Source organism: Macaca nemestrina, chromosome 4 (genome assembly GCF_043159975.1).
Source record: "Macaca nemestrina isolate mMacNem1 chromosome 4, mMacNem.hap1, whole genome shotgun sequence".
Classification (NCBI taxonomy): Eukaryota; Metazoa; Chordata; class Mammalia; order Primates; family Cercopithecidae; genus Macaca; species Macaca nemestrina.
Genome location: NC_092128.1, coordinates 9,272,518 through 9,295,369, shown reverse-complemented (window position 1 = coordinate 9,295,369; position 22,852 = coordinate 9,272,518). Strand labels below are relative to the sequence as shown.

The 22,852-nt window shown below is 43.7% G+C and overlaps 2 non-coding genes and 1 pseudogene across 2 annotated transcripts; 1 reads left to right on the top strand and 2 right to left on the bottom strand.

The window, feature by feature from the left end:
* LOC105475000 (zinc finger protein 777-like) overlaps positions 1-22,852 on the bottom strand; it is a 149,896-nt pseudogene that overhangs the window by 124,741 nt on the left and 2,303 nt on the right.
* Positions 3,070-3,141, bottom strand: TRNAC-GCA (transfer RNA cysteine (anticodon GCA)). Its single transcript has one exon. It is a non-coding gene; the product is annotated as a tRNA-Cys (tRNA).
* TRNAC-GCA (transfer RNA cysteine (anticodon GCA)) lies at positions 18,823-18,894 on the top strand. The gene has a single exon. It is a non-coding gene; the product is annotated as a tRNA-Cys (tRNA).

Sequence of the window (22,852 nt, the reverse complement as noted above, 5' to 3'; positions counted from 1 at the left end):
GTTCTTTTGCCCAGGCTGGAGTACAATGGCATGATCTCAGCTCACCACAATCTCCGCCTCCAGGTTCAAGCGATTCTGCTGCCTCAGCCTTTTGGGTAGCTGGGATGACAGGCATACGCCATCACGCCTGGATAATTTTGTATTTTAGTTGAGACGGGGTTTCTCCACGTTGGTCAGGCTGGTCTCGAACTCACGACCTCAGGTGATCCGCCCGCCTCGGCCTCCCGAAGTGCCGGGATCACAGGCGTGAGCTACCGAACAAGCAGGTATTTAAAGGTGAAGGGAATAAGGAGTGGACTGATAGAAAAATTGTTTGACAGGAATTCTCATTGGTTTACAGAAATAACATTGATAAGTGATTGGCTATACTTTGTTGAACTATTGGGTATGAGTTAGGGTGTCCAGCCTATGGCATTGTTAGGTTAACTTATGGCTGGTTCACATCAGTCAGTTTAGAACCCATATAGTAAGTGGCTTCAAGTGCTGGCATTACAAGCATGAGCCACTACACCTAGACAATGCAAGCTTTTTAAAAATAGCAACATTCATCCATTTATGAGGGCAGAGGCCTCATGACCTGAACACCTCCCATTAGGCCCCACCTCCCACACTGTTGCATTGGGAATTAAGTTTCCAATACATGAATTTTGGGAGACACATGCAGACCATTGCAAATACCAAGAGATTTACCTGCCCTACTCCACAGTGCTTCATGCTGTTCTATAGTAACTTAGTACACCAAAACCAAAGTGCCCACATGGGCACTTCATTCCAAATGACTCATGTGATATTCAGATCACCTATTTTGTTACTGTGTATCAATGACTGCCAGGTTCTAATTCCTGAATAGCCAGATGCTCACTGCTTTCGGTCCCAATAAAAGCACGTATCCAGTACCATATTCCTCTTACTTCCTTCACCCCACTCCTAGTACTAGTTTTCATACTCTCAGCATTCTGTCTCAAAAATAGAAACTGGCAACGGCTACTTGAATCAAATAAGGCAGTTACTGGCAGGATGTCAGAAAAAAACTCACAGCACTAAAGGAAACCTAGAGATCTACACTCAGAAAATGGCTAGGACTAAAAGGCAGCCAAGTGGTCTGAATAATTTACCCCCACACAACATCCTGGTTAGGGAGCTGATAATACCCCCACTGAAAGCTGGCTGCAGCCACCAGCCCCGCTGCCAATGACAGCTCCGCATTCCCTGGAGTGCATTCCAAACTCTTCCTGCTTCCATGTGCCTCATTCCACATTCCAAGTCTCACATGTACATGTGACTGGGCAGGCTTAGGGCACTTCTAGGGCCTATGGGAAGAAAAAAATCTGGTACTTTTGGCTTTTGTAGTGTAGTTAGGTCCTGGTTTCTACTCAGAGTCACATATAGATTTGGATTTCCCCCAAATATAGAAAAGAATTTCATATGTTAGGGGTGTAAAAAAGACAACTACAAATACCTTCCACAAGCAACGTAAGTGGGACTGAGTCTATGCCAGAATAAAAAATCGTGAAAATTGCTTGAGGCTGCCAGAGCCTGGGGAGGTTTTCTGGTAAAGGCCTCATCTGCTTCTTGTCTCTTTCTTTGCAGGAAGATGCAGTCTAGCTGGAATGCTAACTCGAAGGCTGAGTAAGAATGACAGCAAGTCCACACAGTGGAATAATATTCAGCAATAATAAGAAATGAACTACCAAGCCACAAAAAGACATAGAAAGACCTTAAATGCTTATTGTTAAGTGAAAGAAGCCAATCCCAAAAGGCCACATAGTGTACGATTCCAGCTGTAAACACTCTGGAAAAGGCAAAAGACAGAGAGAGTGAAAAGGTCAGTGGTTGCCAGGGGGTTTGTGGGGAGGGAGGGATGAACAGGCAGGGCATTGGGGTGGGGGGGGGTTCAGGACAGGGAAGCACTTCTGTATGATACTGTAATAGTGGATACAAGACATTATGCATGTGTCAAAACCCATAAAACTGTGCAGTGCAAAGAGTGAACCCTGATGTGAACTATAGATGTCAGGTAATGATAATGTATCAATATTCGTTCCTTAATTTTAACAAATGTACCACACTAATCCAAGATGTTAATGAAGGGGAAATGGGTGGGAGGGAACTGTCTGTACTTTATGCTTTCTGTACTTTCTGTACCTTTTTCTGTAAACCTTAAACTGCTCTGAAAAATAAAATCTTAATTTAAAAAAATGACAGCAGGTTGGGGCTACCTGGATTACGAATCAAAGACCACGTGATCTGTGTTCAAATGATTGACCTATGAGCCATTGTTTTTCTCTAACAACCGCCTTTTCACCCAGTAGTGATATCCAGAGCTCTCACACAGTAAGTCACCGACGTTTTCGTGGTCTTCCATGAAACCTAGGAGGTCTCCATGGCAGACAGACACCTTTCCTACCAGTCTCCTTCCTATCCTCTCCCTCCTCTGCCCACCTGGCAGCTGTCTGCACCTGTGGCTCTCAATCCCCTGCAGAGGACATCAGCTTTGATAATCAGGCCAGTTTGGGTGAAACGTCCTTTAGAACCATCCAGCATAGTTTTCCCCCAAATGTTCCTGTCAGAATCATCTAGTGTGTACTGGGTGGGAGGAGGCAGAAGGAAGAGCGGAGGTACGCGTTGCTTTTAAAACGAAATATCCAGTGCTCTCCTCAGACCTACACATGGGAGCCTCGCGCTGAGGTTCAGGTACTCTGCGCAGGAGCAGCGCCCAGGCGGGTCTGGTGCCCTCAGGCTTCATTCAATCTGCTCCCCCGACTTCCTGCCTGTTTCTCCCTTGGAAAGATAAATAGTAAACAAGAGCTCCCAAAGCACAAATGGCCACCCTGGGTCATGATGAAAGCCTCCTAGAGCCATTTCCTGAGCCAGATTACCTTTGAGCCTCCTTCACTCCTTTTCCTTCGTCTTCCCCTCCCAGTCCACGAGCCACTTGGATGAAATTAGTCACCAAATATGGCTAATTTAAACACCTAAAAACTCACCTAATATGTGGGCTGATGGTTACTTGGATGGACTCAGAATGGTCGAGTTCATAGGGTATCCTGAAGCAGAAAGAAAACCAGTAGGGGGCACCCGGATTTGAACCGGGGACCTCTTGATCTGCAGTCAAATGCTCTACCCCTGAGCTATACCCCCATGGCCCACACAATTCCCAGCTGGCATTATTTCACCATGTTGCAATGCCCGGGTGCCCTACACTGCACAGCAATCCTCGTTCACTCCCACTGAGCCGGGAGGATCTGCTGGCTGCATCCCTCACACCCACGCCTTCTGCCCTCATTTCCCCCGGCGGCTGTTTCCTCCTGGTGGGATGATTCCTCCGCAGGCTCTTGCAGTCGCTGCCTTTTCTTCCATCTGTATGAAATCAGTTATCGCTCGCCCATCTGCTTTTTGTCCTGTGGGTTTATACCTTTTTAAAAATCGCTTTCTTTTAATTAGGAAAATATTCTTATTTTTAAAAGTTGTATAGTTCAGTAAAATCTTCACATAAACAAAATAAAATAGATACAACATTACCGTATTTTAGTAGGAAAAAAGTTTTAGGAAAAAACTCTAACCATAACTTAAATTCCACGACCTCAAATCTAACATGCGCTGTTATACATGGCTTTAAAAAATTAATATTCTCAGATTAAATCCAGGACGGTCACAATTACTATGAATTTGTTTTGTTTTTATTTTTCATTTTTAATTGCATTTTTATTATTTTCTTTTTACTTCCTTTACTTGTAACATTTCCCTCCTCGAGAAGGATTTGTTGAAAATGTACAGTTTTCTCGTTTTTAAATTATGTAATTTTGGCTGGGCGTGGTGGCTCACGCCTGTAATCCCAGCATTTGGGGAAGCCGAGGCGGGTGGATCACCTGAGGTCAGGAGTTCAAGACCAGCCTGGCCAACATGGTGAAACCCTGTCTCTACTAAAAATAAAAAAAATTAGCCGGGAGTGGTGGCTGGTGCCTGTAATCCCAACTACTTGGGAGGCTGAGGCAAGAGAATCGTTTGCACCGGGAGGCAGAGGTTGCAGTGAGCTGAGATCGCGCCACTGCACTCCAGCCTGGGAGACAGAGGAAAACTCCGTCTCAAAAATACATACATACATACATACATACATACATACATACATACATACATACAGTAATTTCTTCCTTTACTACTTGTGTGTTAGTAAAAAAAAAAAAAAAGAAGTTTACGGCGTGGTAGACATATTCTTTTGGCTGTCAGGGCCCTCGAACCATGTCATTTCAAAATAAAATAATGTCATGATGCTTTGATGAGCTGAGAATTTGAATAATGAAGTTGTGTACTCACACTGTATTGTTAGGAAAAGCTTTTTGAGGACTGAAGAAAAATAACCTCCGACCTAGAATCCTGAACCCAGGTAAACCGACAGCCAAACGCGCGGGCGAAATAAAGCCGTTCCAGATGCACACCACCTAGGCGCGTGTATTAGAGCGGAGACTCCCTGAAGGAGCAGCCAGGGAGAGCCAAGGGGAAGCCGAGGACGCCCCGCGCCGCCGCAGCCTCCCCTGTCCCCAGCGGAAGGTGCCCTTGGTCACTAGGCCCTTCCTCGCGAAGCCCGCAGGCATCTCCAGCCGCGCGCAACCCTGAGCGCTCCCGTCGCCACCCACCGAGGCACAGGTGCCTTCTCCGTGAGCCGGGCCCCAGGCACAGCCACTCAGCTCTGCAACAGCCCCACGCGTCCCCAGCCCGCCCTCACCGCCGCACCCTGGGGAGCCACCTGTACGCGTCGGAGCCGCTGTCACAGCCCCCACCAGCTCCGGCGCTGGGATTACAGGCGTGAGCCACCGCGCCTATCACTTGTTATTCCCTTGCTCAGTTTTCCTAACAGTCCTTATTAGGTGTGCATTAGAGTAATATTGATTTTTGTTAATGATCCTCTCCCTCCCTAGGATAGAAGCCCCACGAAGGCATAAATTTAATCTGTGTTGTTCTATGTTCCCGGTGCTTACTCACCAATCAAAAGTATTTGTTGAATAAATGGATGAATAAACAGAAAACAAAGAAAGAGATAATTATGTAGATAAATGTAAACATAAATGTTATATATAAAAATGATAAATAACTACAGTTTCTCGGGTTTAAGAACATGTGGTGGAGAAAGGGTGTAATATACCAGGTAATAATACAAGAAATACGAGAGTTCTGAGGGAAGTTAAAATACTCCAAATTCCCTATCTTAGTTTACAAGTGAGAAAATATATTATTAGAAAAATTGGGCCAGGCGCAGTGGCTCATGCCTGTAATCCCAGCACTTTGGGAGGCTGAGGTGGGTGGATCACCTGAGGTCAGGAGTTCTAAACCAGCTTGACCAACATGGAGAAACCCCATCTCTACTAAAAATACAAAATTAGCGGGGTGTGGTGGTTCATGCCTGTAATGCCAGCTACTAGGGAGGCTGAAGTAGGAGAATCGCTTGAACCCGGGAGACGGAGGTTGCAGTGAGCTGAGATGGGGTCATTGCACTCTAGCCTGGGCAACAAGAGCGAAACTCACTCTCAAAAAAAAAAAAAAGAAAGAAAGAAAGAAAAATTAAGTATACACATTAAAAAGTACTGGGTAACCACTAAAAAATAAAGTAAAATAAAAATACATAACTTACAAACCCGTAGGGATGGGAGTAATCCAAAACAAAATAGTAAGAAGGATGAAGAAGAAGGTAGAGAAGGTAGAAGAAGGAAAAAAGAAAAGAAAATGAAAAAGGCAAAATGATAGGAATAAGTTTAAATCTATTAATAATCACAAAAAAATTGACGAATTAAACTCAAATACATCCACAGCTAGCCATTCACAAGATATTTTCTCAAAACATAAAAATAAAGGTTAAAAATAAAGAAACTGAAAATGAGTGACCAAGAAAAGATATCACAATTTTTATATCAGAAATAAAAATTTATAGCAAAAAAATCATTAATGGAAACAGAGATTTTGCATTATAATAAAAGAAAAAAAATCCTTCAAGGTATAACAATCATGCCAAGTCTTGAACTATCTAAAGCAAAAATTGACAAAATTACTCAAAAACATTATAAATCCCCAATCAGAGATTTCTATATGACTCTGTCAGAAACAGATCAAATAGGTGAAAATATGAGTAAAGCTAAAGGATATTTTAAAAAATAAATAATAAAATTACCAAGAATATATATGTATAAATATGTTAAAATCTCTCTTGCCCTCTCTAGAGGACAAGAAAGATAAGAGAGAGCGAGAGAGAGAGAACCACAATCAACAAATACAGCAAATATACTGTTAAAGCACTCACAGAATATTTACAAAAACTGAGCAAATACTAAAATAGAAAATAGGTCTTTAAAAAATTCTGCCAGGCACAGTAGTGCAACCCTGTAGTCAATCCCAGCACTTTGGGAGGCCACGGCAGGAGGATCACTCGACCCCAGGAGTTTGAGACCAGCCTGGGCAACATGGCAAGACCTACAACAAAAACACAAAAACTAGCTGGGCTTGGTGGCACGTACCTGTAGTCCCAGCTACTTGGGAGGCTGAGGAGGGAGGATCACTCGAGCCTAGGAGTTCCAGGCTGCAGTAAGCCGTGAGTGCACCACTGCACTCCTGCCTGGGCAGCAGAGTAATAACCTATCTCAAAAAAAAAATAAAACATCTAAGGAATCACTATTGTATGACCACAATGCAGAAACATCAGGAAACTCTAATAATATAAAAATGCCACATATGTTCAAAAACACACTACCAAAAACGACAATGTAAACATAACAAAACACTGTATATAAAAGATTTCTTTAATGCAGCATTCAAATAGATATGTTTGAAGATGAAAGAATATTCATGAGCTGATCATTCAACATAAGATTATAGAAAAATAACAATAAAGCCTAAAAATACTACGAAGGAAATTTAAAAGATACAAGGAGAAAAAAAGATATAAATCAAGAAAACAACAGAGAAGAACAAATCCAAGAGTTAGTTATTGAAACAAATCATAAATTAAACAAAGCTCTGGCTAAACTGATCAAGAAAAGGACAGAACATACAAATAAAAAACAAGAAGAGGCCAAGCGTGGTGGCTCATGCCTGTAATCCCAGCACTTTAGGAGGCTGAGGCAGGTGGATCACAAGGTCAAGAGATCCAGACCATCCTGGCTAACATGGTGAAACCTCGTCTATACTAAAAATAAAAAAAGTAGCTGGGAATGGTGGTACGTGCCTGTAATCCCAGCTACTCCAGAGGCTGAGGGAGGAGAATCGCTTGAACCCAGGAGGCGGAGGTTGCAGTGAGCCGAGATTGCGCCACTGCACTCCAGCCTGGTGACAGAGCAAGACTCCGTCTCAAAAAAAAAAAAAAAAAGAAGAAAGGAAAAGGGATACAAATACAGATAATGGAGAAATGCAAATTACGAGCTACCATAAACAAGTTTATAACAACAATTAAATATGTGTAACTATAAAATTGTTACATAATTTCATCTTATGTACTCAGATGAAATTTATATCTTTTAAATAAATTTAATAAATGGTCAAAAATTTCATTTAAAAATGGACAAAACAAAGACGGCTTTACAGATGATTTCTACAAAACTTTTGTGAACAAATGTGAACCTGGGCTGGATGCAGTGGCTCACACCTGTAATCCCTAAACTTGGGGAGACTGATGGAGGTGGATGGCTTGAGTCCAGGAGTTCAAGACCAGTCTGGGCAACATAACAGGACCCTGTATTTACTAAAAATATAAAAACTTAAGCCAGGCATGCTGGCACACACTATGGTCCCAGCTACTCTGGAGGCTGAGGCAGGAGGATAGCTTGAGCCCTGAGAGGTGGAGGCTACAGGGAGCCATGATCACACCACTGCACTTCAGTATGGGTGACAGTGAGACCTGTCTCAACAAGAAACAAAACAAAAACAAAAACATCAAATGTGAACCTGAAACAGCCAAACTTCAAGATGGATCCTGAGTGGCTAACTGGAACTAAATGTAACACGGAGCCAAGCCACCATTTGCCGACTAGGGGGTCATGCAAAACCCTTAGCTTTTCTCCCAAAGCCCACATCTTTTTATCTTTGTGGCTTTTCTCCCAAAAGCCCACATCCTTTTATCTTTGTGGCTTTTCTCCCAAAAGCCCACATCTTTTTATCTTCGGGACTTTCAGCGCTCATGTGCCTCAGCCACTCAGGGCTGAGGCGTATCAACCAATCAAAGCTCAGCTCTATTGACCGACCAGAATTCCTCTTATCAATCAATCAGTAGTCAGCTGGGCAACAACAGGACCCTGTATCTACAAAAAATACAAAAAATTAGCTGGGCGTCGTGGTGTATTGACCAATCAAAACTCAGCTGCCTCAATCAGAACTAGCAAGTTTCAACCTTTCATTTGCATAAACGGACCTTACAGAGAACCTGGGCAGAAACTTTTGTGTAAAACCCAGCCTTCCTTTTGGTCTCTGGAAGGCATCTTCATTTTACATCAGAGGGTATGCCTCCCTGGTTTGCAAAATGTTCCTGGAATAAAATCTGTTTCCTCCAAAGTCCTTTTTCAGAGAGCTTTTGTTCACACTTTCAAGAAACAGATCATTCCTGTCTCTCCCAGATGGTAGGAAAAGAACTACCCAATCTATTTTATAAGGCTAGTATAACATCATCTCCAAAGTCAGACAAAGATTGTACAAGAACATACAGATATAGATACAGATAAACTCCACTTACAAAATTAAATGTAAAATTTCTTAATAAATATTAGTAAATTAAACCTAACAATGTTTTTTAGAAATAATTTATTATTAGGGAGGGTTTATTCTAGGAATACAAGGATGTTTCTTCACTAGGAAATTGGTTAATGTAATCCATCACATTAATATATTACAGGAGAATAATTATATGATCTCAATAGATGAGGATTTGATAACATTCAATATATATTCATATTTTATTTTTTTAAAAAAGCTCATAGCAAATTAAGAATAGCAATAAATTTCCTTCACCTGATAAGCAGAATTCACCATGAACCAATAGCAAACATAATACATGAGAAGCTATCCTGTTAAATTCAAAAACAAGGACGCCCACCATCACTCTTACTATTCAACATCATATTAGACATCCTAACCTCTACAATAAGAAGATACATTAAAAGAATAAGGACTGAAGAGAACAATTGCTCTTTTTTCAGATATTATGATTGCCAACACTTAAAGCATAAACAAATTATTAGGACAACATCGTTCAGCAAGATTACTGAGTGCAAAATTGATCTATAACAATGACTATCATTCCTCACAAACCTGCAGTAATCAACTAAATAATGAATTACAGTAAAACTCCTACTAATAACAAAAACAAAAACTATAAGGTAACTAAAAATAAAGTAATATATGTGTAAGCTCTTTACAGACAAAATGATAAAATATTACTGAAGGATATAAAGGAAACCTGAATTAATGGAGATGATACCATATTCACAGAAGAGGAACTCAATATTATAAAGATGCCAGTCCTCTCCAATTTTATTATTTTGTTTGATGTAATTAAAGCAATAGTTAAAAAGGATTTTAGTAGAACTTGAAAAAACAATATAAAATAAAGAACAGCAGGGGTTTAAGACTTGCCATGACAATTTCAGATATGAAAACAAGAAGTTAGGGACTTGTTCTACCAGATGATGCGACCTATAAAGGGATTTAAACTGGTGAAGCATAGCAACAGACAGACAAACAAATGGAACAGAAAATGTGCCCCATGCATAGGTGGGAACTCGGTATTGGAAAAGGGTGAATGTATGTCCTGCTTTACTTGGGACAGTTCCAGTTTATGCTTATTGTCCCAGCACAAATGTGAATAACATTCCCTTTCACTCTTATAAGTTTCAGGTTGGGGTTGGGTGTGGTGGCTCACGCCTGTAATCCTAGCACTTTGGGAGGCTGAGGTGGGTGGGTCACTTGAGGTCAGGAGTTCAAGACCAACCTGGCCAACATGGTGAAACCCCATCTCTACTAAAAATACAAAAATTAGCCAGGCATGGTGCCGGGTGCCTGTAATCTAAGATACTCGGGAGGCTGAGGCAGGAGACTCACTTAAACCCAGGAGGCGGAAGTTGCAGTGAGCTGAGATCATGCCACTGCACTCCAGCCTGGGCAAGAGAGCGAGACTCAGTCACAAAAAAAAAAAAGAAAAGAAAAGGAAAAAAAAAAAGTTTCAGGTTGGATGATTAATATATGGTCCTCCTACATATGATGAAAGTGGAATTACAAACTAGTGGGGGAAAATACTGAATTGTTCAACAAATGACATTGAAATAACTAGTTTTCCATACTAAAACAACACCACCACCACAACAAAAAAACTTAGAATCCTCACCATATAAAAAGGTAGATTCTGGGTGAATTACATAACTAAATGTGGGTAAAAACTTTTAAAATTAAACAACACAAAAGGCACAAACTATTTTTAAAAAGATAAATCAATTTGTCTTCATCAAAATAAAAAGTAAAATATGATATTTAAAATGAGTAATGGTTGTTTATCAATGGTTAGAGGCAAGATATCATTTGTAGTGTTTCACCAAATTATCTTTACCTGGCTTAAAGACAGCTAGATTGAACCATAGGTTAAATTTCCAAAACTGTTTATTTGATTTCATATTCTTTATTTCCACTAAGCTTAAGAATCGGCCGGGCGCGGTGGCTCAAGCCTGTAATCCCAGCACTTTGGGAGGCCGAGATGGGCGGATCACGAGGTCAGGAGATCGAGACCATCCTGGCTAACACGGTGAAACCCCATCTCTACTAAAAAATACAAAAAACTAGCCGGGCAAGGTGGCAGGCTACTGCACTCCAGCCTGGGGGACAGAGCGAGACTCCGTCTCAAAAAAAAAAAAAAAAAAAAAAAGAATAATAACTTTTTAAACTTTTATTTTTTATTTATTTTGGAGACAGGGTCTCACTCTGTTGCCCAAGCTGGAGTGCAGTGGCACGATCTTGGCTCACTGCAACCTCCACCTCCCAGGGTTCAAGTAATTCTCATGCCTCAGCCTTCTAAATAGCTGGGACTACAGGGGTGCACCACCATGACTGATGAATTTTTGTATTTTTAGTAGAGATGGGGTTTTGCCATGTTGCCCAGGCTGGTCTCAAACTCCTGACCTCAAGTGATCCACTTGTCTCGGCCTCCCAAAGTGCTGGGATTACAGGCGTGACCCACCACGCCCAGCCAAGAATCATAACTTAAAGGTCAGAAGGAATGGCAGCAAATGTTTGGGGAGTCTGGCAGATAGTTCTGAATATTCCTATTAAAGGAACCCAGAAATTAAATTTCTTACTAAAGACTGCTCTCAGCATTCACTCGGATAATACATTGACAAGTCCTTAAGTCTAGAGAGGTGAATATTCCAACATGGGAGACACTAGTGAAGGAATTTCTAGTCCACTCTTTAACTCTGGGAGGTATTTCTTTAGACTGAATTGTAGCATTCAAATGTAGTTTCAAAATATGCCAAATAATACACCATTGATTCCTTTCTATACCACGGATGAAGAAAATCATCAAGCATAGAGAATAAGCTAGATACTCAACAATCCAACTGTATGCACCACAGACAGTCTTCTTAATCAAACAACAACAAAGTATGGTACCGAAGCCCTGGTGTGATAAATTCTGGGTATTCAAAATACATGTATGCCTGAGATATTCCTCTTGAGCCATGCCTCTCCATGTCACAGAAATGGTCCTTATCAGCATTTTGAAGAAACATTTTCATCTCCTCTCTCATTTCAAACACTCGTGAAAGCACTCTTAGTGACACAGGATTTTTTTCCGTGCCAGTTCCCCAACCAGAAACCTCTGTGGCCCGTGGCTCGGGCCACTCGGCCCAGCAGGCTGCACTCAGCCCATACTACTGCCCTGGATCCCATGCCTCCAAAGGCGATCCAGGCGCGGAGTGGCCAGGGGTAGGTGAGCAAGTGAGTGTGGAGTCTGGCCACTGTGCACAGCCAGGCACGCCAGCTGCTGTGGCAGTGGGCAGCTCCAGGCACCAGCACAGGCACCAGCTCTGGTTCCACGCAAGGTTGCAGTTGGACCAGACGTATGGCAAGCAGCTTCTACTTGGGGCACTGTTGTCTGGACAGGGGAAACGCCATGGCACCCAAAAGCTTGGAGATGCCATAAGCCACAGAGCCCCAAAAAGGGTGTTACAGCCCTGGTTCTGGGAGCCCCTAGGTCTGAGCTCCCTTAAGGGCCACCGCTCTTCTCTCCTGTTGCCTGCGAACTGGCGAGCCGGAAGGCATGTTTCAGCCCTGCTTGTGTCTGTTTCAGCCATGTTTGTGTCTGTTTCAGCCCTGTTTGCGTCACAGCTCTTTCAGTCTTGCCATTTGGTGGGTCCCCAGTTCTTGTCCCACGTCCAGGAAGATTGAGGTACATGGACAACTGGAGGGTGAGCAAGGTAGAAAAGAGTTTCCTTGAGCGAGAGAACAGCTCAATGAAGACCCGAAGTGCGTAGCTCCTTCCTGTAGTGGGTAGTCTGGCCATCTGTCCAAGTCTGGCTGAGTCCAGCGTTTTCATGGGTTCAGAAGGGAGGAAGTATGTGCTGACTGGTCCATGGGTGACCATGGGTGGCCCAGGAAAGCACCATAAGTTCTCACTCTCTGCCGAGGGCTGCACTCAGAACTGACAGCCTGGCCCCCAGGCTTCAGGCCATCCCTGACTTGATGGTGGGCGAGGACCTGCCCCTTTCTACCCAAAAACCTGTCTGCCTCCTGCCATAGACATGCCATCCATGGCACCCAGGCTGTTCATGCCAAGGGCACCTGACAGGCCCACACTGAGCCACCCCCAGTCTCCGTGCTGTGCTTCTCAGTGTCCAAAGTCTGGAGGGGGCTGAGGCAGCAAGGAGCTGGCATGTCAGCACCACCCCAAGTACATGCACACACACCCAGCTGGGTCATGACAGTGCCCAGGCTCAGCCACAACTTTGCTCTGCACTGGAGCAGCAGGCACTGGGAACGGGGAGAGGCCTGGGAATGGAGGTAGGCACTTTCAAGCCTGAGGGAACATGGGTTTCCTGGGCCCCTAAGACCGCAGGGATGCCTAGGTCCAGAGCCCTGGCTGGGTGGCTGCCCCTGTACCTGGGAAGGTGGGGCTCCCACCCCGTCAACTCAGTAGGAGGCAGGGCTCCCACCTGTTCCTGCCCCCCCACCTCCCCCACACACACAGGCTCTGCAGAGTGCACACCTGGGCTGCGCCTATCCCGCTGCAGTTGGTGTCTTTGCAGCAGCTGCTCCAGACGGGCCACTGCTGCCATCATTAGTGGCCAGCACACATCAAAAAGCAGAATCCTGTACTCTTTCCCTGTTGCTTTGGCCAGGAGGTGAAAACAATATATGTTTAGAGATGGCAGGGATGCCTAGGTCCAACAATGACAGCCTAGGCTGCCATTTTGTCAGTGCCAGTTTTCACTATTTTCTTCCACAGTGATCAAGAAACATATTTTCTCTGCAAATGAAACAGTGGGTGGATTAACATTTAGGAGCAGGCTCTCCTGTGTGGCACTGCCCTTGGTGGCTGCACCCAGCTGGGCCTGGTGAAACTGATACCCACACACTTTTTCTAACATCAACGTACCTCATCGGATAAGCATGAATCACCTGGAAAGTATCTTCTCCAGAGCAGAGGTTGTCAGTGATGAGCAGAACAAGGAGTTCAGAAGCACTTTCCTTGCATCTGGTTCAGACTCTGCTCATCAATAATTTCATCCAGAATTAAGCAAAGTATTTGTTACTGGACCCACAGATCATAAGAGATCAGCTGCACTGTTCATCTGAAATGCAACAATCACCAGTTTGCTCTGTCTTTCTGTCTCAACTTGATCTCTATCATTAACTTCATACCTGATTTATCATCTTCCTGGGGAAAACTGATTTATAATCACTTTTGCTATTCCTGGAATACAGTAGCATCCACTCCTGGCCCCTGCCAAGCATGTCTCTTCTCTACAGTCAGAGAAATGGAGGCTGCATTTCTGCCCGAACTTTCTCAATAAATTCTCCCTTTTGGGTTCCGCTACCCTCAGGTTAATTTTGTTACTTGCAGCACAGTTCATTCCTTGCGTGAGATGAATCTGCCTTAGCGCATTTCTATGGAGAAAGAGGCATTGAAGATAGAGGAGAGAGAGCTAGGAGGAGGTTTGCGGAACCAGGAGCTAAAGTCAGGAGCTGGTGTGCATAGAAGCAACAGCATGAGAGAGGGGCGACCTTTAGGAAAGAAAGGACAGTAGAGGGGAGGGAAGATGGAGTGTGGATGGGGAAAGACAGGGAGTCTTTTGATGGCGTGAGGCGTTGAGGGAGCAGAGGCCAAAACCAGTTTAATCTGGTCATTGCTGTATCCCAGCATCTAGCACAATGTCTGGAGCATGACATACACTGAAATGTTAGTTAAAGAAATGAAGGAGGTCAGGCCAAGTGGCTCCTTACTTTTTCTGACATAGAAGGCAAGGTCAAGCACTGCTTCCTGTGAGAGTGAGAGATGAGGAGGAGGGGGCTGGAGTAGGGTAGAGGGCTGGGGGCTGGTCGCGTTGCTAGAGAGTCCTCTGCCCCATAATAATACTTCCCCTGACACTGACTGCACACCTGTGTCCCCGCAGTGGAGGATCCCTTTCCAGGTCAGTTCTAGAAAAACATGGATGACTTTGACTTTGTTTTTTTTTGTTGTTGTTGGTTTGTTTTTGTTTTTGTTTTTTGTTTTTGAGACAGAGTCTTGATCTGTCGCCCAGGCTGGAGTGGTGCAGTGGCATGGTCTCGGCTCACTGCAACCTCTGCGTCACAGGTTCAAGCGATTCTCCTGCCTCAGTCCCCCAGTAGCTGGGATTATAAGCACGCACCACCACGTCTGGTTAATTTTTGTATTTTTACTAAAGACAGCGTTTCACCATGTTGGTCAGGCTGGTCTTGAATTCCTGACCTCAGGTGATCCGCCTGCCTCGGCCTCCTACTGGGATTACAGGCATGAGCCACCACACCCAGCTCTTAACATCTCTTCTTATAAGGATATTAGTCATATTAGGGCCCACCTAATCCTGTGTGACTCAACTTGATTACATCTGCGAAGACCCTCATTCTAACTAGGTCACACTCACAGGTACTGGGGGTAGGACTTGAACATCCCTACATGGAAGGCCCGCCCCCTGCTGGGACATGCGGAAGCAGCAGCGGAGTCTTGGATGTGGCGCCAAGAGCTAAAAGGTGCCAATTAAGTATGTTAATATGCAAGGGGTTATATCTTCGGGCAGCATTCGGCTGCAGAGCCAGAGGTCCCTGGTTCAAAGTCACATCCACCTTGTTTACTTGCTATTTTTATTCACAAAAGGTGGCTGAGAAAGTAAAACTGAGCTAAGAGAGAGAATAAAAACATGCTCAAATAACACTGGGTGGGACTAAAGACAGCTATAAAGTCACAGAAAAGACGGTCTTTCCTGGACACACCGCAGCTCTAAAACGTCACGACAGTCTCCTTTGAGAGATTACTATTTTCTTAATTGCTGAGAAATCTTGTTCTCTAAAACCATAGAGTGTCAGAAACTTTGAAATATTATCAGGAAAAATGAAACAGCGCACTTAAAAATTGTTTAGATTAAAACAACTCAAATTTATTCTCATACAGTTCTGGAGACCTGGAATCCAAAATCAATTTCAGTGGTCTGAAATCAAGGTGTCAGTGGGGACATACACCCTCCAAAGGCTCCAGGGGAGAATGTGTTTCCCTTCCTTTTCCAACCTCTAGAGCTGAAATAGTACTCTTTTGCCTGGAGGACACAAGTTGCTTTGAGGCAGAGAAGCAGCCTCAACTTCTGACCCATGTACAAAACTTCAGATAAGAGGCTTCTGGACACAGCATCTCATGTCTATTTCAAGGTGTAGTATCTGGGAAACAGAAGCCCAGGCCCACGGTGCAGCCCACACCCAAGGCCCATCTCCACAGCCACAGCCTTGCTTTGCTTAGAGTCCGCTTCACTGAAATTTCCCCAAGCCTCCAGCCTTGCCCCAAAGCCTGTTTGTTTGTTTGATGAAGCCCCCCGGGGTTCCTTGGTGCACACTCTCCCTCAATGCAGGGGTGAATAAACTTGACTTTGTCTACCGTGATGCTAAGAGGCTGGGGCTGGCACAGTGAGGCGACATCACCACCTCATCTCCTGCTGGCCTGCATGAGTTTGGATGAAGACAGAGCCCCAAGTAATCTTCTGGTCCTGACCACTGCACCCCTAGCAAGGGCTCTGGGACTTTGCCCTGCTCAGCCCTCTACTGGGATTTAACTCTTTGTGATGTTTCCCCTCTTTTTCTCAAATAGACACATACCCTTTCTTTAACCTGTGTCCCTTTTTCTCTTTCCTTTCCCAGGCACTCTTTTTATTTATTTATTTTAACTTTTAATTTTGTTTAGAGACAGGGTCTCGCTCTGTTACCCAGGCTGGAGTGCAGTAGTGCAATCACGGCTCACTATAGCCTCGAACTCCTAGGCTCAAGCGATCCTCCTGCCTCAGCCTCCCAAGTAGCCAGGACTACAGGTGCATACCACCATGCCTGGCTAAATTTTTCATCTTTATTTTTGTAGAGGTGGGGTCTTGCTACATTGCCTAGCCTGGTCTCAAACTCCTGGTCTCAAGCAATCCTGCCTTGGCCCTCCAAAGTGATGGGATGACAGGCTTGAGCCACTGCACCCAGCCCAGACGTTTCTTCATCAAGGTGTGCTCTATTTCAGAGGTCAGGAAAAGATAGCCCACAGCCAAATCCTGCCTGCTTTCTGTTTTTGTAAATAAAGTTTTACTGAAACACAGCCACACTCATTCATTTACTTATTGTCTATAGCTGTTCTCAAACAACAGCAGAGCTGAGCAGTTGCGACAGAGACCATCTGGGCCACCGAGCCGAAACACTTACTATCAAGCCCCTGGAAGAAAAGTCTGCTCACCCAGCTCTGTCTTCACAACTCTGTCAATTCCATTCATTCCTCAACTCCAGGCCAGCTGTCTTCCCTGCCCGCCTGCTATCTTCTACCAAAACTGCCTTCCAATGATACTATTCAGTTGCCAATAAATATATATAAACACTTAGACCAATGCCTGGCACAGAATATGCATTGTGTAAGAGGTGTTATTAGTAGTCTTTTTTTTTTTTTTTTTGAGACACAGTCTCAATCTGTCACCCAGGCTGAAGTGCAGTGGCATGGTCTCGGCTCACTGCAACCTCCGCCTCCTGGGTTTAAGTGATTCTCCTGCCTCAGCCTGCTGAGTAGCTGGGATTACAGGCATGCGCCACCATGCCCAGCTAATTTTTGTATTTTTAGTAGTGACAGGGTTTCACCATGTTGGCCAGGCTGGTCTTGAACTCCTGATCTCAGGTGACCTACCCACCTTGGCCTCCCAAAGTGCTGGGATTACAGGCATGAGCCACTGTGCATGGCCTATTATGTTTTTTAAATTATTATTGTCCCCTTCCTCCTTCTTTTTAGAACTCTCTTCTCCTCCCTTTGCTTTCAGGACACTGCTCCTTCCCCCTCCTCCTCCTGCCTGGCTGGCCACTCTTTCCTCTGCCCATGTAAAACAAAACTCTCTTCTTCTCATTCCATGGTTCTTGCAGAAAACTCACATGCAGGAAGTCCACACTCAAATTCCTCCTCCTCCTCCCTCCTCTGTCTTCTCCCTTTCCTCTTATTCCTTCCCTCCCCTCTCCTTCCCCTCCCTGCTTCTCTTTCTCCCCTCTTCTTCCTCTTCCCTATTCTCTCCCTCTCCTCTACTTCTCTCTTCCCTTCCTCCCTCTCCTCCTCTCCTTCCTCCCTTGCCCCTTCCCCCTCCTCCTATTCCTCCTAAGTGCTGCGTCAGTGATTGGCACTGCTAACTCTCCAAATCCCCAAGCCAGACACCTGGGAGTGAGCCTCGCCTGCCCTCAGCGGTACTGCCCCTGTATGCCACCTGCAGAGGTAGCATCCGCACTCCTAGTGCCTGGCCAGGTCTGCTCTCCTCCAGCCCAGTTCCTCCTGTACACACCCATCCTCTGGAATGCCCCCCTCTCCTGCCAGTTCCATTCCCTAAGCCTCAGTTCTCTGTATCCTATGCCTCTCCAAAATAAGAAGTCACTGAACTACAGCATAGTCAGAGGACAAGCAGCTTGTCATGGTCCATGGTTTAAACCCTGGTGCCCACCACCTGCTCTGGCTGATCCCTGGGGCTGGGTCATGGAGTGTGAGGACTGGCTCCAGGGGTGCAGTTCATGCACCAGTTCAAATCCTGGAGTTCCCCATTAGCTTTTCCTTATAGAAAGTGCTTCCCATGTAGTACATTTCTGATCTTCTAAGAACATATTCTAGCCCCTCCATGGTCTTGGGTGTGTATAAATCTATTCATATGACTCTGTCTATGAAGTCTTTACCATTTTTAAGCCAATAGAAGACAGGGACAAGAGAACATAAAAGAGTCTCTTTTAGTAACAGGGTCCTGAACTCAAAGTCAGAAAGAGTCAACAAGGAGTGTGTGTGCCTGGGAAGAACATTAATGTTGAAACTCTATTGTCAAATGTGCACTGTGAAGGGCACAGACGAGTGACTCTGAAAGCCCTTCCAGTTCTAAATGCCAGTGTCAGTCCTCTTCCTGAAAGTACAAGGAAGCTGCTACAGGAAGGGGAACTGTCACTTGTTTTGCATCAGGGAGATAAAATTGTAGTTAGGGAGGTTTGGCAGCTTTGAGGAGGCCCAGCTGGAATGAGCATCTGTAGTAAAATTTTATAGGAATGTTGGGCATGACTGCACAGATATAAAAGGTCTTGCTTAGGCTCACACTTCTGCCAGGGGGTATAGCTCAGGGGTAGAGCATTTGACTGCAGATCAAGAGGTCCCTGGTTCAAATCCAGGTGCCCCCTGCTGTCTTCTTATTTTACTCTCCGGAGCTGGTGTTGAAGATTCAGCACCCTTCTCCAATCTTAAATCTCAGGATACTGAGCCTCCCTAAATCTGGGAAAAAGCCAGGAGCAACTTAAAACCCTGTCACTGAGCATCACAGTCTCAGAGTGATCAATTCCTTGAACTTGGACTTTTTCACTTACCAAAGGCTTTGTTCTACCTTGCCTGGTTTTGTTTCACTTTTTCTACACGTTTTCATGACCCCAAATCAGTGAAGTGCAGGTAAATGTTTAACGACCAGCTCTGAGGGGGGTGATTTGTAGTGTTTTCCAATTTCACAGAGTGAAAAATAATCCCACCACGGCAAATTTCAAGCTACAAATATGAGATGATGAACATGGAGTTGGGAAGGTGAGCTAACAAATGGCTGTCTGCTGCAAGCTAGCACAAACATAACACTGCCCCAGTCCACCTTCCCAACAGAGGCCTGGGCTCTCTGGCCGTGCTCTATCTTCACAATACCTACTGACATGAGAGCAGTGGTTCTCACTCACCCATTCATCCATGGAATCATTCATTCTTTCGTCATCTGATTCCTACTCAATGCCACACAGGAAAGACAGAGATGAGTAAGAACTGTCTGTGGTGAGTAAAATAGTCCAATGAAGAAATGATCCAAGCAATGAAAAGGATAGATGAACAAAAAAAGAAGGGGCACTATTTTTAAATGAAATGTTCTGTTACCATTAAGATTCTCAACTACATAATCTAAAACGCCTCCTACCTCAAAACACCCAGAAATGCAAGACAAGATACAGTAAATATATATTCTTACATAGAGCTGAGCTCTCATAACAGTGAAGGCTATCTCTGGGGTGGCAGTGGGGGATGAACTAAAACCCAGATAGGTAAATATGAGCTGATCCTGGGAATGCCTGTGGTGGTTGTGGTGAGCTAACCAAGGTGCTTCAGTTTACACAGCCATCTGGGTACAGGAGATTTGGCCTAAGACCTGAGTCTACCTTCTCTTGTACCAAGTCAAACTCTTAGAGAGCCATAATATTAGTAAAAGCATTGGGGAAAAAAAAAAAAAGGCATCCACTAGCATAAGAACACAGGACATTTTTCTCTTTCTGGGGAGGCAGAGGGCATCGCCCCTGAGAATCCATAACCATACATCTACCTTCACACTTGTTAGGGCTTTGAATTTATACTACCTACATGGTTCAGAAATTCCTCAACCTGAAAGTTAACATAAAAAGTACTCAGGCTAACAATGATTCTAGAGTATCCCCTGGTGGCTCACACCTGTAATCCCAGCACTTTGGGAGGCCGAAGTGGGTGGATCATCTGAGGTCAGAAGTTCAAGACCAGCCTGGTCAACATGGTGAAACCCCATCTCTACTAAATATACAAAAATTAGCCAGGTGTGGTGGTGGGCACCTGTAATCCCAGCTACTCAGGAGGCTGAGGTGGGAGGATCATTTGAACCCTGGAGGCAAAGGTTGCAGTGAGCCGAGTTTGTGCCATTGTGCTCCAGCCTGGGCAACAAGAGTGAAACTTCGTCTCAAAAAAAAAAAAAAAAAAAAAAAAGTACTCAGGCTAACAATGATTCTAGAGTATCAAACAAGGACATACCCTCAAGCCAGACTGCACAGGATCCCTACTGATAAAGCCTGGCTTAAGATGGCCTTACAATTCAAAGTAATAAATATACAAGGAACCAGCCTATTATGAGTGAGAACCACCAAACAAAATAAAGTCATAAAGTCAGGCCATAGAGTTACCAGACAGATCCTATAAAGTAAGGGTAGTTAAAAATCTTAAAGACATGAGGAATTGAAAGCATGGACACCTATGATTTTTTTAAAGATAAAGCAGATACATCTAACATGAAAAGTGCAGTCACTAAAACTGATCATTTAATTAACATTAAACACACATTAGGCAAAGCTAAAGAGAGATTTAGGAATGAAAGAATGTAAATCTTTTAAAAATTACTAGGAATGAAGCACAAAGGCCTAAAAAAATGAAAAATATGAAAGAGTAACTAAAAGAGATGGTGCAGAATAAAGGGGTCCAACAAATGTCAAATACAAATTCCACAAGAAGAAAGTGTAATGGAAAAGAGACAATATTCATTTCACTTTTATTTATTTATTTATTTTTTGAGACAGAGTCTCGCTTTGTCACCCAGGCTGGAGTGCAGTGGTGCAATCTCAGCTCACTGCAATCTCTGCCTCCTGGGTTCAAGCAACTCTCCTGCCTCAGCCTCCTGAACAGCTGGGATTGGAGGCATGCGCCGCTATGCCTGGTCAATTTTTTGCATTTTCAGTAGAAACAGGGTTTCACCATATTAGCCAGACTGGTCTTGAACTCCTGACCTTAGGTGATCTGCCCACTGTGGTCTCCCAAAGTGCTGGGATTACAGGCGTGAGCCACCATGCTCAGCCTGGGAAGAGGCAATATTAAAAGATATAATAGCTGAGAATTTTCCAGACTTGTACAAAGATGTGACACCTCAGATTTAGGACTCATGAGTTCCAAGAAAGATAAATAAAAGATCCATACCTAGTCACATTGCAGCGAAACTTCATGATACCACAGATAAAGAGATGTTTTTTTAGACGGAGTTTCGCTCTTGTTGCCCAGGCTAGAGTGCAATGATGTGATCTCTGCTCACTGCAACTTCTGCCTCCTGGGTTCAAGCGATTCTCCTGCCTCAGCCTCCCGAGTAGCTGGGGTTACAGGCATGCACCACCATGCCTGGCTAATTTGTTTGTATTTTTACTAGAGTCAGGGTTTCTCCAGTTGGTCAGGCTGGTCTCAAACTCCTGACCTCAGCTGATCCTCCCGCTTCAGCCTCCCAAAATGCTAGGATTACACATGTGAGCCACCAAGCCCGGCCAAAGAGATTATCTTAAATGAAGCCAGAGAAGTTAAATCATATGTAAAGGAATAATTAGACTGACAGCAGACTTTTCAACAGCAACAATGAAAGTCAGGAGACAATGGAACAAAATATTTAAAGTGTGAAACAGTTCTCTCCCTAGCTAAACTATCATTCAGGAGTGAGAAAAATGTAAGACATTTTATATAACTGAAAGTATCTACTTCTAAAATATCCTTGCTGAAAGAAATTTTAAAAGTTGTGCTTCAGGAAGAACATTGAACCCAGAAGGAAGAAGAAAGAAGCAAGAAAAAAGAGTGAACAAAGATAGTGGTGAGCACACTGGTAAATCCAAACAGCATAGATTGTATAAAACAAAAACAATTACTTTAAATGTCAGGAGAGAGTCTTAAAAACAAGATGTAACTAAAAAGAACAATAATTACACACAAGACAGAAGGGGAATAGTGTGATTAAACTCATATTCAAAAAGCTTTCTATCATTTGGGAGAAGATCAGAAATAGTCATTAATATTAGATTCTATTAAACCAAATATGTGTGTAAAGTTACAGACTAACCCCTAAACGAATAGAAAAGGAAAGCATAACTTTCAAATCAGTAGATTAATGATTATGATAGAGACTGTCATATTGGATTCAGCAGCAACAACAAAATCTAGCTACATGCTGTTATGTGACACACATCTGAAAGTAAATATACACAAAGTTTGAAAGTAAAAGGACAGGAAAAGATATATCAAAGAAACACTCGCCAAAATAAAGTTAGTGTAGCTGCAGCAATATCAAACAAAATGGATTATAGACAAAGACTATTATTAGGGAGAGTGTTACTTTCTAATAATAAAATGAACAATTCTCCAGGAAAATACTACAATTCTAAATTTGTAAGCACATAGCTTCCAAATACATGAAGCAAAAATTCTCACAAATTCAGGGAGAAATTGACAAATGCACAAACTTGATATGAGACTTTAACACCTCTTTAGTAACTGATAGTTCCAAAGGCAAAAAGATGATAAGCTATAGAAGGCATAAACATGACTGATAAGCTTGATTTTATAGCTCTA